The sequence below is a fragment of the Miniopterus schreibersii genome (genome assembly GCF_964146895.1).
Source record: "Miniopterus schreibersii genome assembly, chromosome: 8".
NCBI lineage: Eukaryota > Metazoa > Chordata > Mammalia > Chiroptera > Miniopteridae > Miniopterus > Miniopterus schreibersii.
The window spans coordinates 70340725-70357182 of record NC_138109.1 but is presented as its reverse complement, the minus strand read 5'-3'; positions in this window follow the sequence as shown (position 1 = coordinate 70357182).

Here is a 16458-nt window from a genome sequence, read left to right as displayed (position 1 = left end):
TGAGAATTCCACAGAGATGACTAAAAGGTGGGATGACCTAACCAATGAGAGCCAATTTTAAAGTGACCTGCTGATCCTCACGTGCCTTTAGACTCTGTAACCCTCCAGAGGGAAACTCAACCTGTCCTTCAGGGTGGGGCTTTCTGAGATTACAGCTGTGTGGGTTTGGATTTAGGCCCCGACTACACAGAAATGGAGTAGAATCATCTTGATCCCATTTTGGCTGTCCAGCTAAGGTTCCTCTTTTTCTGGTTTACTTCAGGGAGTGAGCTCATTCTTAGGCTTTTGGCTTTCCAACCATGGTTGTATCTACAGGTCAAAAATCCAGATTTTTTTTTTCTCCTGACCTATTTCACAGGGAAAGAAAACAAAATGTTGGCTAATTATCTCCTCTTTCTACTCATGTTAAATAACATACAATCATTAGAAGGCCATTGTTTATGCAATAGTTTAATTTTCTAGTAAAAAACAAAATTCATTGTGGTATATTAAAATTGTAAAAATATTTTGTTACACTAATCAGTTGCCTCTTTAGGGTGCATTTATTTAAGCAAGTATCTCTTTACATATTCAAGGACCTTCTTAGGACCTCTTTTTCCAGAAAGACTGGAGTCCCTCAGGGTCATCTTGCAGGTCTGGGTAGGTGCATTTTCTCATTACCCTAGAGTGGAATCCACTGCTGCTTTTTCTAGAGAAAGTTGCTGGGCTTTTCTAGAGAAAGTTGCTGGGCTTTTCTAGAGAAAGTTGCTGGGCTTTTCTAGAGAAAGTTGCTGGGCTTTGAAAGAAAAATCTTCTAAGACAGTGATGGTGTCTATGTGTGAGGGAAGTTGAGAAATTGCTGGGAGATGTTACCAATATATTAGCACAGGTTTTCTATTCTAAAGATGCCCACAGTCCAGTGGAGGAAAAATATATACTTCCATTAATTCCAGTGCGAGAGGGAGAGTCATTATCTCTTGCAAAAATGATGCCAACACACAGCACAGAGAAGAAAACAACGATTTTTTATCTCGGTGGGACAAAATGGGGGTGACATCTTTATCTTGAGAGATATGAATATCCTTTTCTCGACAGATGAAATCAGTGCTGGATGTATCAAGTAAATTCCTTCAGTCGAAAAGATGCCAGAACACGACAGTCCACTTATACATTCCCTGATGACTAATGCTGAAAAACATCTCCTAAACAAACAAACAATAAAACTCTCCAACATACATAAATAAAACCTCATGCAACATAGTTTTATAGGTTTCCAATTCTCCCTCCTTTGATTTTTTTCCACAGCAGAGTTTATGTGCAGTGGAAACTGTCCATGGCCTTCCTGCGTGCGACGGAAGCTTCGCAGTTCTGCTCGGGGGCCAGTGGTAGTTTCTGTCCGGAGCACACGTGTGTCTGGGGGTCCTTCCGACAGCACTTCCTGGCTCCTACTCACACGGTTACCTGGGATTGAATTCCCTCTGTAGGGAAGAGAAAAGGTAAATTCTTGTTATGGATAGTTGTGTTCCATATGGTCTTAACTGGTGTATTACTAACCACCAGGTACCACCAGCTGATGCTGAATTGCACTCTAAGGGTCCACATTTCCCTGCAGTTATTCAGTTCAATTCCTGAAAGAGATGGAGCTGCCAAACCACATTCTATTGCTATTCTTACTATAACTGCACCTAAACCACAAGGAACAGCATGTAGACCTTTAGGAGATGAGGTGATGTTCATCTCTTTACATTATAAAAAGAAGAGTAATTTAATTTCCCCATTGTCCTTACCTGAGAAACTCAACACTCCAGTGACACTAGCTTTCATGTATAAAAATGGAGGCAAATATGCAATCATGCCAACTCCCTCTAAAATTGGCCTTGTCTAGCTTTTATCAGAAACTTCCATCAAGGGAACATGTAATATACAGGGAGGAGAGGGCCTATGGTCTACAACATTTGTCTTTAAATAAAAAATCAGCTCTGAAAGAAAGAACAGACATTCTGTTCCAAGCCAGAGGACCAGACTGAGTTGCCAGAAAGATCTCTCTTAAAATTTAAGTTGCTAAACAGGGGTTCTCTGCCATTGATAGAATCCCTGCAATTTTATGTCTACCCAGAATGATGGGTGGTAGAGAAAAGTCATGCTTTAGTTAGGTGAGAATATTGGAGGAGATAGTATCTAAGGTTACTTCCAATTTTGATATCCTGTGATGCTATAGAAAAGTAGTTACAGATATAATGAATTCTGCATAGAATAAATGAAAGGCAAGATGATAGATTTCTACAAACTAGGGGTTAAAGAAGGCAAGCAAAGCATATGGAATACATGTAATTCTGAGTAGTGCTGAGGAGTGGGTTGAGTGGAAAGAAATGAGGAGTTGTGCTTTATTGACATTTATTGTCTCTTCTGAAAATTTTATGAAGTGCATGGAAAGAAGGAAGATATTGGACAGCTGCAGAATCTCCCCTTCCCTAGATGTCCCAAAAAGTATAATCTACCTATAAATGTATGTATGTACACACACAGAGGCATGAGTCACACTAATGAGTTGGCCCATTTAATAGTTATTTTGTTTCTGGAAACTTCCATAAGAACCCTTTAAAGATACTTGAGAAATAATAGAACAGAAATATGTAGGATAAGAGCCTCTAAACTGCAATTATTTGTCCTATGTCTGAAAAATAGTAGAAATTTCTTCTTTCTCCCCCAGTAAGAGGGAAACTATAGGAAGATTTTGTAAACATATCCAGATAAAAACCCCTCTATGGTCGCTTTTATGTTCTCTATAAAGTTAAAGGGAATTCAGGGTTTGTGTCTGCACAGCTGCTGTTGCCAAGGAAACAGAGGACCTGATCAGAATGCACCTGTTTTAAGCCTCAGTGCCCCAGTTGCTGGATTTCTTGATGGATCTACAACACACATAAGTCTCTTTATACCTAAACAAGTTATTTTCTTCATATGACCTATTGTACAAACATATTTGTCAGCTGGGTCCAGATAGAATATTGTATCTGGTTACCTAATTAGAGCTTGTTGATGGAAAGAGGGAAAGCAAAGCTAGAGGATGGGCCATTTCCAACTTTCCCAAAGAGCAGATCATACTAACAGGCCTTCTCTATTGAGAGCCTTCCTCCCAGGAGCTCTCCAGAGACCAAGAGAGCTTAAATATTTGTTTCTGACAGGTATGCAGTTCATCTTCTAGGAGGGCACTGTAATTTTTTATGACTCAAGTAAGTTCAGCATGGGCTGCTTTGCAGCTAGAATTAACACTAAAATTATCTAAATCTTAAAGCTGAGACCACTTGTCTGAAGTTCTTGGCCCTCAGATATTGTTGGAAGTTCTCCCAGGGGCAACTTAAATTCTTACTGTTATCTTAGGTTGGTTCCAATTCAAACAACTTACTAGGGTGATTTCTAGAGAATAGGTGAGCTGCTGCAGACTAGATGGGGGGCTATTTTGAGTTTTATAAAAATCCTGATAAGATATTATCTATTTATATAATCATTAGCCCATATATTTATTGATTCAATAATTCAATCCGCCAAACATTTTCCTGGAAATAAGAACCCTTCAAGACAGCACCTTCATCCAATTTTTGTTTTATTGGTGGTAAGTAACTTGGCTTCTTGTTTACGCTATAGAGGATGATTTATGAACATACTGATGTACTCACCCAAGAAAATATGAAATGTGGGAGTTTCCAAAGCTCCTCCTTCAGGATGGCAAAGAAGATGCAGTGAATGTCTAATGATGAACGCTTGTCTCATAAGCATTTAGTTATTTAGTAAAAGATCTTGAAATTTAACCTTCTGGAAAACTTTATGTCCTTTCTCTACTCTGTCATTGTGTTTTCCTGTGCATGAGATTACTATTTCCAGATTTTTTGCTCTCTGCTTAGAATTTACCTAAGGTAATCTATTTCTTGTGTTTTATTTTTAAACTAGTCTCTCAAGGGTTCTTATTTTTAGCAATTATTCCCATTAATTTACCACTGCATTTCCAAAGGACGTTCTAGAACATTTATAACCTATTTTCTGATATCTTGCCTGAAAATAGCATGATTTCAAATGAAATCCCTTTTACCTTGTTAGGTCCAGAGGGGCTGTTTACCTATTTTCCCAATAGGCAAATTGGGTTTACATGGCCCACATAATCAAGGACTTTTAAATGTGTTCTCCTCTGAGAGTTTATCCCTTATTCTCACAGCTGGGCCTGTTTGCCAGGTCATTTAACAAGTCCAAAATGATTGCTTAAAGCAAGAAGATGTGCTAATGTCGTGGAGTGTATAACATAAAGTCCTAGCCTAGAATGCTGACACTTAAAACTTGACAGACACATTCCAGTTGCAGTAAAATAAACACTTTTCTCTTCTCCTAGATAAGGTAGAGTAAGTTTTTGATTAATCCATATGGTTTGTCCTCTTGCCTAGGAAACCACTAAAGACAACAATTTTTCAGTTCCCTTCCTCCAAGTTTTCATTATCAATAAATGCCTGTGATATCAGCTGAGATTGTTTAGCCCACACATCCGGCTTGTATCTTAATTGCAAGACTTCTTGTCACAAACAGCCAATGCAGTGATGTATGGAAACGCTTGATTTTTTTTCGTCTCCCCCTGCTCCCCCCAAACCTCCAGCTCCCTTCTCGCCTTTCCCCATCCCCAACCTCACGGAGCCCGGAAAGTCTTGCAGCATTCCTGAAAAGTTACATAAGACACCAGAAGCAGATAACATTGTATGATTCGAGTTTAAAATGCAGAATGTTTATGCCTGTAGGGAGAAAAGAATGAAAGAATGTTCCTTTCAGAAATCATATCTGAAATGATTGGGAAGCTGACAAGTGTTTCCCTTATAGTAAAAATGATATTTAAGGAGTTTGGGTGTCCTTTACTACCTGGTAAATGGAAAGTTCTTTATTCCTTATGAATAAATAGTAAGGATCTAAGGGTCCACATTACAGCCAGCTAGGCTGAGATAGCCAAAGTTTCATTTGAGGCAGGGGCAATGGAAGGAGAATTTTAGATCCAAGAGCATGCCAAGAACCAGTCTTCTTTATTTTATTATTTTATTTTATTATTCTTTTTAACCCTCACCCAAAGATATTTTTTTCATTGCTTTTCAGAGAGAGTGGAAGGGAAAGAGAGAATCATTGATGTGACAGAGACACATCAATTGGTTGCCTCCCGCACTCACCCTGACCGGGGCTGGGGATCAAGCCTGCAACCGATGTAAGTATCCTTGACTTGAATTGAACCCAAGACCCTTCAGTCCTCGGGCTGACTCTCTAACCACTGAACTAAACTCAGGAATCAGTCTTCTGATTCTTGTTCTAAATGGCATGGAAGGAAAAGGGTGAGGGCCACAAGTCTTTTGGCATAAAAGGAAGGCAAGCCAGGTTCTCTTGTTGACGCCTGATCACCTCACTCTAATGCCTCACTTGCAGGTATGGAGACTTAGGTTTGTCCATCACCCAGAGTCTTGAATCTTTTTCATCTGGCACAATACAAGCCTTCTCTGAAAACAGTAGTGACTGTGCTATAATTTAGAAGAGGAGATCATTTATTTGGAAAATGGAAGCACCAAAAAAAGAGGCTTGATGTGTCAACATATTTGCCCAAATCAATATGCCACGCAAAATTGGTTCTTTCACAGCCTCCTGACCTTGCCCTTCCCTTTGGAGAGGTCAGTGGCAGCAGACACGCAGCCCAAGGTTGATTCCAATACATTACAACAGTCTCCAAGGCAACACAGACTCCAGGTCATCGCAGAGCGGTCCAGTTTCCAGGAAGCCTCTGGGGCGCACTGTTCTTTGTGGCCTGGTAAGAGGTGGAAAGTTTAACCTGAGCCCAAGTGGAAGCCAGTCAGTTTCTCCAGACTCTTCGTTCTTTTCTCGGGTGGGTCAGGTTTGTGAACAAGGAGAGCCCCCACCTATAATGTAAATATTTTTGAAAGGTTTGTAGAGTGTAGACACGACCTTTGCCCAATGCAATTACCACCCATCTAGATAAGTAACAACAGAAGGGAAATGTGGTGAGAGCATCTTTGCTCATTTCCTTAGAAGGGGACGTGACTTGGGAAAAGGAGTGAATGAAAGACCGTGAACAATACAAAAGCATTTGGGACAGTTCTCTCCCTATTGGCCCCTGTTCTTATTGTGTCTCTGACATCTTACTGAGTTCATTAATTTTTTTTTTTTTTTTTGTAACGGACTTATGCTATGGGTGAGGCTAGGAACTGCTGGATACAGCTGAAATAAAGTACAATGTTTACCAAGGACTCTTCTCAGCAATGAGGTATGAATGACATACCAAATAGAGCTGTACACACTTACTGTATACATCTTCATGAGTTTCAGATGAATATTGTCCTTTATTTTAGATAGTGTTTCAACCAGTTTTTGTCTTGCATGAGTACTTTTACTTAATAACATTGATGATAATTTTTCTAGTGTGAACATAAGTGATGTTTAAACCTGTAGAGAATTTTTATGAGTTTATTGGAGCCAAACTGACAGCAATGGCTGGGTATCAAAATCTCAATGGATTGAGAAAATACTCCAGAGAATGGTAGATTTGCAACTTGTTTTGTACATTACAGTCAAAGGAGATGAAAGGGAGGCTACATGAAATCCATTGGTGAATAAGGGAGGTAGGGGAAGCAAATGGGGTGAGGGGAACCTCTGGGACTGGATAAACACTAAAGCAAATAGACACATACTTCCTTTACATTTGTGGGGATAGGATAGTTAGCAGCGGACAACACAGGAACAATAATAATGAAGGGTTTTGTGGCCTCTGCTCTGGTGCAGTGAGGAGTCTGGAAAAAAGAAAATCACCCTGACATTCCAAAGGCACGTTGTCATAGATGCAAACAAGGCAATAGACAAGCTCAGTTAAGGTAAAGAATGACCTTTGTCAGAGAAGATGCCAACCTAGGACATGGCTACCTGCCTTGACTCGCTTTTAGAAAGTTTTCATTTCAGACCATCCTATGTGGTTACTTTAGGCCTCTGAGTTTGTAAGGCTGCCACTCAGGCCTCCCCTGAGCTTATCAGGTTTAGTATGTGGCCTTTTTTCCCCCCACACTTGCATGTATTCATCAAAAGTTTATGAAACCCCTCCCTGTTAAGCACCAGACACTGTGCTAAGCCCTGTGACAAGGAAACTGCAGGCGACTGCAATGCAATCTGCAGTGCTGTGGAAGACAAGGGGGAGCAGCGAGCCGTCCTGATGGACAGCACAGTGGAATGGCCTCAAAGGATGCTCTTGAGCACAAAGGGATCCTTAACCTGGAAGGATCCATAACCTCTCTGTACTTCAGTTGCCTCATCTGTAACATGGGGACAAAAACAGTATTTCCAACAGAGGCTTCTTAGGAATTGTATCCTGGTTTAAAGTGACTGTGCCTCCCACCTGTAACTCATCATGGGCCCAGCAAGTTCAGGGAGATTACCCATTTGCTCTCTGAGTTGCAGTGACTCCCAATGCTGAATGGGGGTGGGTATCCTTAAGAAGAACGAAAGGGGAGTTGGGGTTTCTTTATTTGTGAGGACAGATTCTCCCTGCAGCCTCCATCACTTTGTAGGATTAAGTTAGACACAGATGTGGTGAGTTCTGTCCAGCTGGGTGGGAACCAACTTCAATCAGCCAGGGCATTGGGCAGAGTGTGGCTCACCAAATCCCCAGCCGTTCTAGAAGGTATGAGAATGTTCATTTGTCTAGTGTTCTAGTCCAGACAGACCTAAGTGTACAGAAGTCGATTGTAATTCACACATCAACAGAAGCCAGTGTTGCTTTTACAAAAAATGATCTCATGTTCCACGGCTCCATCTCAAGTTGTCACATCTCAACCTAGTAGCTCACACAAAGGAAGATCCTGATGAGGATTTTGATTTTGTTTGTCATATTAATGAACCAAAGAAGTGAAGCTGATTAAATTCTTTGCAAGGTGTTATCACTAGCTGTGAGAAACTTCTGCATTAAGACAAAAAAAGTTTTATTTGGCCTAGAACATCAAGATAGAAATGAAGAGGTTTGTGGAGGTGAAAATTAGTGGTAATATCTCTTATCTAAAAGATTTACAACAAATTTCCACCTATGTGGCTGCCAAATAAAACACACTAGAAAATATCTCAGTCTCTTTCTCTCTTCCTCCCCCTCTGTCTAATATCAGTAAAACATATTCTCAGGTGAGGATTCAAAGTTCCACTTTAGGTAAACTTAGTACAATTCTCTTAGCCAAAACATCTGATTCCCCCAACAGCCCGGATCAATAAAACCTTAATGTGAAAATACTCTGCAATCTCTAGTGTGACACTCAAATTGCTGCAGTTAAAAGCTACATACTGGTTGTGGACTCAACAAATGTATTCATATTAAAACATGGTTTAGGTTTTAATTTTGTCTTACAGCCCCCCACTTGCATACTTTATTTCTGTTGTTTTCAGTGGTTTTAGGATAAGCAGCATATCTCTCCTCATTGGCTAGTGAGCTAGATCTTGCACTCTTCTCTCTCTGAATCTTCAACTAGCTAATAAGCAATAGGCATCGTTCCTCTCTTTTCTATACCATCTCTTTCTCTCTCTCTACTGATTTATTTCCATTAGCTTACAAACATGCTTTTATTTTCCTTTCATCTTTAAAAAACATACACAAAAAACAAAGGTCAAATTTTGTCTTGATCAAATTTTCTCTCTATGACCCTGTTTCTTAACATCTCCTTAAAGTAAAACTCCTTCAGAACTTTCTCTTCTCTCTTTCCTTTTAAATTTCTTCCAGTCAGGCCTCCACTTCCACTCCCACTTCAACTACTCCACTGAAATTGTTCTCAACTGGGTCCACAATGACCTTGTTACTTAATCCATATTTAACTCTCAGTCCTCATGCCATGTGAGCATCTTGCTGGCTCAGTTCTCCCTGATACCTTCTTTCCTTGGCTCCAGGATGCCACACTTTCTTGGGATCTTTGGTTTTGTCATATTTCATATCTAGAACTGTGCCTGGCATGTGGTAGGCACTCAATAAAGAACTTTTAATAAAGGAAAGTGCACTGCAACATAAATTCACATCACTGCTAACAGGATACTATTAAATGCTGTTTGAAAATTTGTTAGGAAAATATGTTTATACTAAAACCAAATGATCACATTCCAACGTAATAGCATCAAGTACTTTTACCCAAATAGCTATCCCTCTTCAATATACTACTTACTGACTTCCTTTAAGGTGTTTATAGAAGTCATAAAATTTTGTTTTGTTTTGTTTTTCACTTACCTATAATATTTACTTAGTTATTTTTAGTAGAATTTATTGGGGTGACATTGGTTAACCCCAATATATAGGTTTTAGGTGAAAGGATTAAGAAAAAAAAAGAAGTCAAAGTTTTTATTGATAAAGCAATGACAGTATTTTATGGTACTGAGGGTGTCACCCATTTTCGAGAGAGTTACAAATCTGGGCAGGGTAGGTCACTGATTGCAAAGCCCAGCCTGACATCTTTCTCTGCTTAGCACTGCGTTTCACAGAAGTTGTGAGGCCCTTGGGATTATAGCAGTGGTGGATAGCTGTAATAGCAAAGCAATTTCAGAAGAAAGTCATCCGTTTTAGGATGACGCATTAGCTAGGGTGCTGTGCGCTCTGGTCGGGTAATAATGTGGCATGTGTGTCAGGGCAACTTCTCCCCTGCCTTCCCACTCCCTGAAGTGACAGGAGATTCGCTTGTTGTGGGTGCCCAATAATGCTCTGGAAAGGAGTGAAATTGGAGGGAGAAGTGTCCTGCTAAATTTGTAACTGACTTGCATTTGAGTCAAGAAGCATTTTTATCCAGTATGTCTTTACTAGATCAAAATCCTATATGTGGTATATAGAAATCAAGAATCCAGGCTCATGGTTATTCAAAACAGCCTTTGAGAAAACCAAACTTGGTTTTACTCAGCATCTGCACGTTCCATGAGAAGACAGGCATGTATCACGAGCGTGCTGTAAACACTGTGTGACCACAAAGCTGGAACTCTGTTGGCCACAGGGCTTCCTCTGGGTGGGCGACCTGCCACCAAGACAAATGGCATTCTAGCCACTCAGTTGGCCAAAGTCTAAGATTATTAACCAACTTCCATCCTGTTCTTTTTTTATGGGTTTTAATGACCAGGAGAGATTTCACTGTTTAATATTTAAACAAATGTTTTTATGCTGAGACAATAAGCCTCTGTTGAGACTGGATAGAACTGTTTAACATTCTCCAGGATGGCCGACTACCACCCCAATGGAGTAAATGGCGTTAAGTTGATTTCTAGAAAGGTTCAAAATCTAAAGCTCCCTTTTTTGTGCCACACGCGAAGAGACTCTCCTTGACTTGCGCACAGAGCGTGCCAGGTGTGTGGCCTGCCCCGCAGGGTGACCTGCCCTATTGTTCCCGGTCCTCTAGCAGAGCAAGATTAAGTTAGCATAGCTTGTGTTGGCTAAACAAACCGGTAGCCGCTGCTTCTCTGCATTGACCCTCACCAGCTTTCTGACAATGGCCTTCAAAAACCTCTTTAATTATCTGTCATCAAAGGCAGTTGGGTAGTGAGCTTTGTTTCGAGGTTTGACATTCCTCATCGGCAAGATGGACCTTAGTGAACCACTGGGGTAAACCCACTTAGTGTGAGAGCCTGCTCAACACAAGGCAGGATCACTCGCAAAATCCACTTTGCCCCATGTGAAAGAGTAGTCCACCTTTTTCCTTAAAGCTGGGTGTGATATGTTCGGCTCTGACATGAAGCAAGAAGTCTAACTTTATGAAATATTCAGGATCTTTATGTGCCTGAAAAAATTGTAATGGACAACTTTGCAAAAGGTCTTTGAATACACCCCTAGCAAGGTATTATCTCATAAGGGCTGCGTGTGGGGGTCCAGGCTGCAAATCGCCATCACCATCCTAGATTTTTAGACACAAAACTCTGCAAAACATTGAAGTTGTCAGTTTTACTTGTACCCACCATATGTGAACTAGCTTATTCCCATAGAAGAGATGGGATCCAGCAATTGGAAGAAATGATGTAAACCACCTTAAGTTGAACAATCTCAGTGAAACAAAACAGGGACTCAGACTTTTTAGAAAGGTACTTTGTTGATTTTTATTGCTTAAGCTTGCTTGCTTTAATAATAATAATATATATCGTGTAAAAAATAAAATATTTTAATATTATTGTGTATATAGATTCTAAACCTCCCACAGCATGCTGTTTGATAAAAAAGAAGATTCTTTCAACCCAAGGCCCATAAGATATGTGTTAGAGAACACACCTTCTCAGAAAGGGCATTCTCTCACCCAGCTCTCAGACTCACTATTTTAATAATGGCTCTCTGAGGGCAGGAAACCATGGAAAGCTACCTGGCCACAAGGAGAAGTGTTTCTCAAATTTGTCAGATCAGAAGGATTACTTGGAGCATTTGTTAAAAATATAAATTCCTGATACCCTCACCTACCCACCCTTCACTTCAGATGGACTCATCAGGTATGGGTTGGAGCCCAAGAATATGGATTGTTAATAAGATGATTCTTTATATCAGGAAGTTGTGGGAAACACTTCCCTAGGATATAGAATTCCCAAACCATGACTTCACCAGCTAAATATATACCAGTTTTATGGCTTGATGTATTTATAGGGCTTGAACAAGAGAACTTGGACAAGAATTAAGATGTGAAAAGCACATATAAGATATATGATAGGAGAAAAAATTAAGTATGACAATATAACATCAGCAATGAGTAGTGACTAGAAACTTAGGATATGAAATATGGGAAAACAGAGAGAGAGAGAGAAAGAGAGAGATCCAGAAGATTGCTTTCTCATATCTTGGACTTGTATCCAGGTTCAAGGTCCTCTGTTCTGATTACAGCACTCTGCTCAATAGCCCCTTTCTCTTTAGTGTATATACTATTAGACACCTGGAAGCTAATTAGCAATGCTTATGGTTTCTTTATTTATGTATTTGTTTTAAAATGGGAATCAATAAGGGAATTAAACAGAAGTAGTGAATGTGTTTACGAAATAGCTACCATTTATTGAACATCCAGCTATGTTCTACACTCTGACTTAATGTTGTATCATTTCTTTACTGATCTGCACAAAAACTCTCTCAGAGAGGCTTTATTATATTTTTTTATTGATAAAGAAACAGAAGCTCAAAGAAATGGTTTATCTAAGGTCACATTATCTACACATGAACCCAGGTGTATCTCTTTCTAGTACACATATGTTAGTGAGATGGTAAGCTGTGGTGTAGGAGCTAAGAAGCTTGAATTCATTTCCTAGGCTGCCTGATAACTCATTGTGTGTATTTAGGTTCCTTTGTGCCTTGATTCCCATGTCTTCCGGTCTGCAGCAGCTTTCCTATTAACTGGTTTTGAACCCCTGATTTTTCACCAGTTGAAATAAGTATAAGACTTCTATTTGTGTTCTAAAACTGGTATGAAATTATAAAGAGCATTTCAGAAATCTTTCAGTTGCTATCAAAATGGCAGCAGTCATCCATAGGTTCAGGAGCCCACTAAAGCAGCCCAAAGCACCCTCTACCTAACTGGGAACAGTTTCATAGGTTACTATTGTCTTCCGACCCTGTCTCACACTTGTCAGCTTGCTAAGGTCTGACAAAGGGAGCTACTATCTAAAACAAAGCAATATGAAACAAAGCATTCTGTTCCATTTGGCAAAAGGCAAAATGATCTCCCAGACACTCTTGCCTAGAAGTAATAGCCCTTTAATGAATTCCTGTTTTCAATAAATATTATGTAAAGTTGATTCATCCTCTTGGGTTATAAGAGACACAAACATAACACAATGTGCTTTTCCTTTGCAGAAGCTGTTTGCAGGCTATGTAACAAGTCCCAGGTGAATCTCTGCCAATCAGTGATATTTGCAGAGATTTAAAGAGGTTTGCACAAAGCTTTGAAAGAACTGAAAATAAGCATTGTCAAACAATCGCTTCCATCCAGAGGACTGTGCTCCCTGGTGTCAAGACGTATCCTTTGCAAGAAAGAGCTGAGGGATATTAAAAAAACCATGAAATTAATGTTAAAAAAACAGATGTCCGGAGCCTCAGGAACTAGCAATGCAATGCCTGAGCAAGAGAGAGCTATAAAGTGCAAATGAGTCCAGGAAGGAAATGTGATAACGTGGGGGAGTGATATCTGTTGGGTAGGTCCTAGGTCTGTAGGGATTTCATATTTTCAGCAATGACTCAGTGATGGCACCAAGAACATATTTGTGTTTATTCTGTTAATAGATGACCCCAGACTGACCCAGAGAAAATTAAAATTCCGAATGACCTTATTGAATGTGGGAGAGGAACTTAGTGAGGATCTTAAGGATGTGTTCCAGCAATGCACACGCTCAGAATATAGCATGGCAGGAGAAAATCGTTTGGGGTTTACGATGAGCTTTATGCTCTCCCTCGGTTACCAACGCACAGCTGTAGCACTGCTTCCAAAGATGCATGTATAATATACGATGTTTAATTGGAAAGAAAGTATACGGCAGGCTCCCTTTTCTTTAGTCAGTAAGACCAAGGGTAGAAAAGAGAAAATAGGAGGGAATTCTAGAATGGGAGATTCGAGTCAACCAAAAGGGTGAGATTTGCAATATGGAGAATTATTGGATACCAGTATATACGGATGAAGATGTTATAATCATCCTTCTAGTAACTTTTCTGAGATCTTTAAAAACCAGAGTAGCTCTCATCCAACTAGGATAACTTGCTATTACGACTGCCAGCACATATGGCACCCAGGTTCAGATGATTCTTTAAAGTCCCGTTAACCTGATGTTCCTGTGGACATCAGGAGAGGAAAGTGCAGGCCCTATTTGACGCTTCCCTGGGCCCTCTGCTCTCCTCCTGGTTCTCAGGGAAACACAGGCTTAGGTTGTGTTGGCTTTTCATCTCTCTAGGCTGAACTGCCTTTGAAGCTGGAGCACGCCCATGTTTTATTCCCACTCAGTTCCTCAGAATAGAACTGGATGAGTTCATTTTCTCCTGCCCTGCACTAACTCTGTCTTTGCTAGGTCATCTCCTCAAATTGTATTGTCCCACATACCAGACTGAGATGAAGAGGCAAAGAAAAGGAGGGGGACAGAAGGAAGACAGAGAGTAGGCACGCAATAAATATGTATTAAATGAACGATCGGTGATTCCTGAGGCCCCTTCTTGTGCTCTTCCAGCTCAAGAACACATGTTAGCTCTCAAAAAAAATATCTGAGGACCAATTTAGCTCACTTTACCCCACCTCAAGCCCTGAAATGACCTAATAGTTTTTCTTGGAATGTTCCACTGTGTTTTCAAAAATTCCTAGTATGTAGTGGTGTGGTTTGGCTTAATTCTGTTTTCATAAAAAAAAAGTTTGGTTAAATGAGCCCTTCACAAAAACTCCATTGTTATCACCAGACTCAACCTTTCACCAATGAAAAAGCATCCCCTAATTAAATTTTTGTTGTTTTGAGTATTAAGCTTTTCCTTTACTCTATATAAGAAATTTTCCCATTTCTGAACTGAGGCAACTCTTCTATGTTGGTTTATAGCTAAAGAAAGTTTAGACTACCATCAGCCACATGAAGGTAAACCTCACTACATATAAATTCTGATACCAGAAAATCTGATTTCACAGTAGACATGTTAGAGCCAAGGCCAATTCTTTTCAGAACTGAAGGATTCACCATAAGATTTATTTAAATATTGATCTAGGGTGTAAATGTGGTTCAAATTACATGCAACTTTTTAGGGACACATCTATTTGTAAGAGAGGTAATGTTTCTGAAATGACCACTGGGTAGGCAAAGCAACCAACTGGTGTGACCTTTTAGGAGTGATTCAGGGTGTTAGGAACTAGAGCTCCCAAAGACCTTTAAAGCATGTGGACTCTTTCAATCTCTGCAGGTCAGGGAAAACCTAAGAACTAACCAACTTAAAATTGCTTACTCCACAGACAATAAACCCAGAACCGAGGAATGCATTGGAATAGGGAAAGAACATCATAACCACTACTATAATGTCAAATATCCTAGTCCTAGCTAGCCTTAATTGACACATAACAGATGCTAACACTTTGACACTGAAATATTTATATATTCTACATTTTCAAAAAAATTGAGTAACTTAAAGAGATGCAAAATGTATTATGATAGATAAACAGAATATACATGAGAAAAAAGGGATATGAAAACAAAGAGAGCAATTCAACAATATAGGCTATAATGTGTTCTCTACGGAAGTGAGAAACAGGAAACTAAATAGTTACATAATTTACGGTCTTCCTAAGATTTTTTAAACTGCTCATGAAAGTAAACCAGAAAGAAATTTGTCACCTAAGTCCCCATAAAGATGGCACTGAGGAAGTGAAAAATAACATTCCTAATGATTCTTACTATACACTAGTGGTTCTCAAACTTTAGGACGCATCAGAGTCAACTGGAAGACCTGTTAAAACACAGATTTCCAGTGGCACTCTCAAAGTTTCTGGTGCAGCAGGTCTGGTGTGGGACCCAAATATTTGTATTTTTAATACACTCTCAAGTGATACTGATACTGCTGGTGCAGGGACAACACTGGGACAACCACTGCTGTAGGCACTAGACCAAATTTCCAGAGTTCTCTTCTTAAAGCATCCTACCGTGTAGACTGATGACAATGCAGGAGCTGCAACTGACCAGTTCCACGGATTAGTGCAAGAGTCCAGGAGCATTTCCTCTGTGGGTCCAGCCCACACGGGAGTACCCACGTGGAGAGGTGATGGCCACACATTTCTCATTTGGTATATTTGTCATAGCAGTCCTTAATGCGGTTTAACCCTGTAGGTGTATTCATTGCATTCCCCAACAAACTTAAAGATTTCTTTCTCCCTCATCACATTTTTTTTTTGCCACTCAGAGCAGAAGGAGCTACCTATTGGACTGCAACCATCCTTCAATAGCAATCACAAGGACAACATTTTCTTATTGAAAACTTCTTTTTAACTGTCAAAAAATATTGCATTTATATTACTTAGTTGTTATTTATGTCCTCCTTTTATTATTTATCTATTATTTATGAACATTTTAAGATTGAAATGCCTTGTATTTTCAATCACAACTAAAATTCTATAGACTATGTCTACCGCTTCCTAGTATCTCTAAAGCATGTGATACAGTGCTTTGTATAAAAAGGGCATTCGATTATTTTGAGTGCTAAACAAAATGCTTAAGAAGAAAACTTTAAAAACTTGTGAAGCCGATAACTAATGTCAACGGGAAATTTCCATTAGCCAACTTAACATACCTTCTTTCTCATAAAGTTGGGCTGTTTTTAGATTGACTATGTTCTATTGAGAAAAAAATGTGTACACACAAAAAAGTGGTTTTATTAACAATGTAAGGCATGCTTATTCCCTTTGAACAAGGATGTTTTCCATATTTTGAAGCTGAGTTCATTCACTGATTCAACAAATATTCGCTAAGTATTTATTACATGTA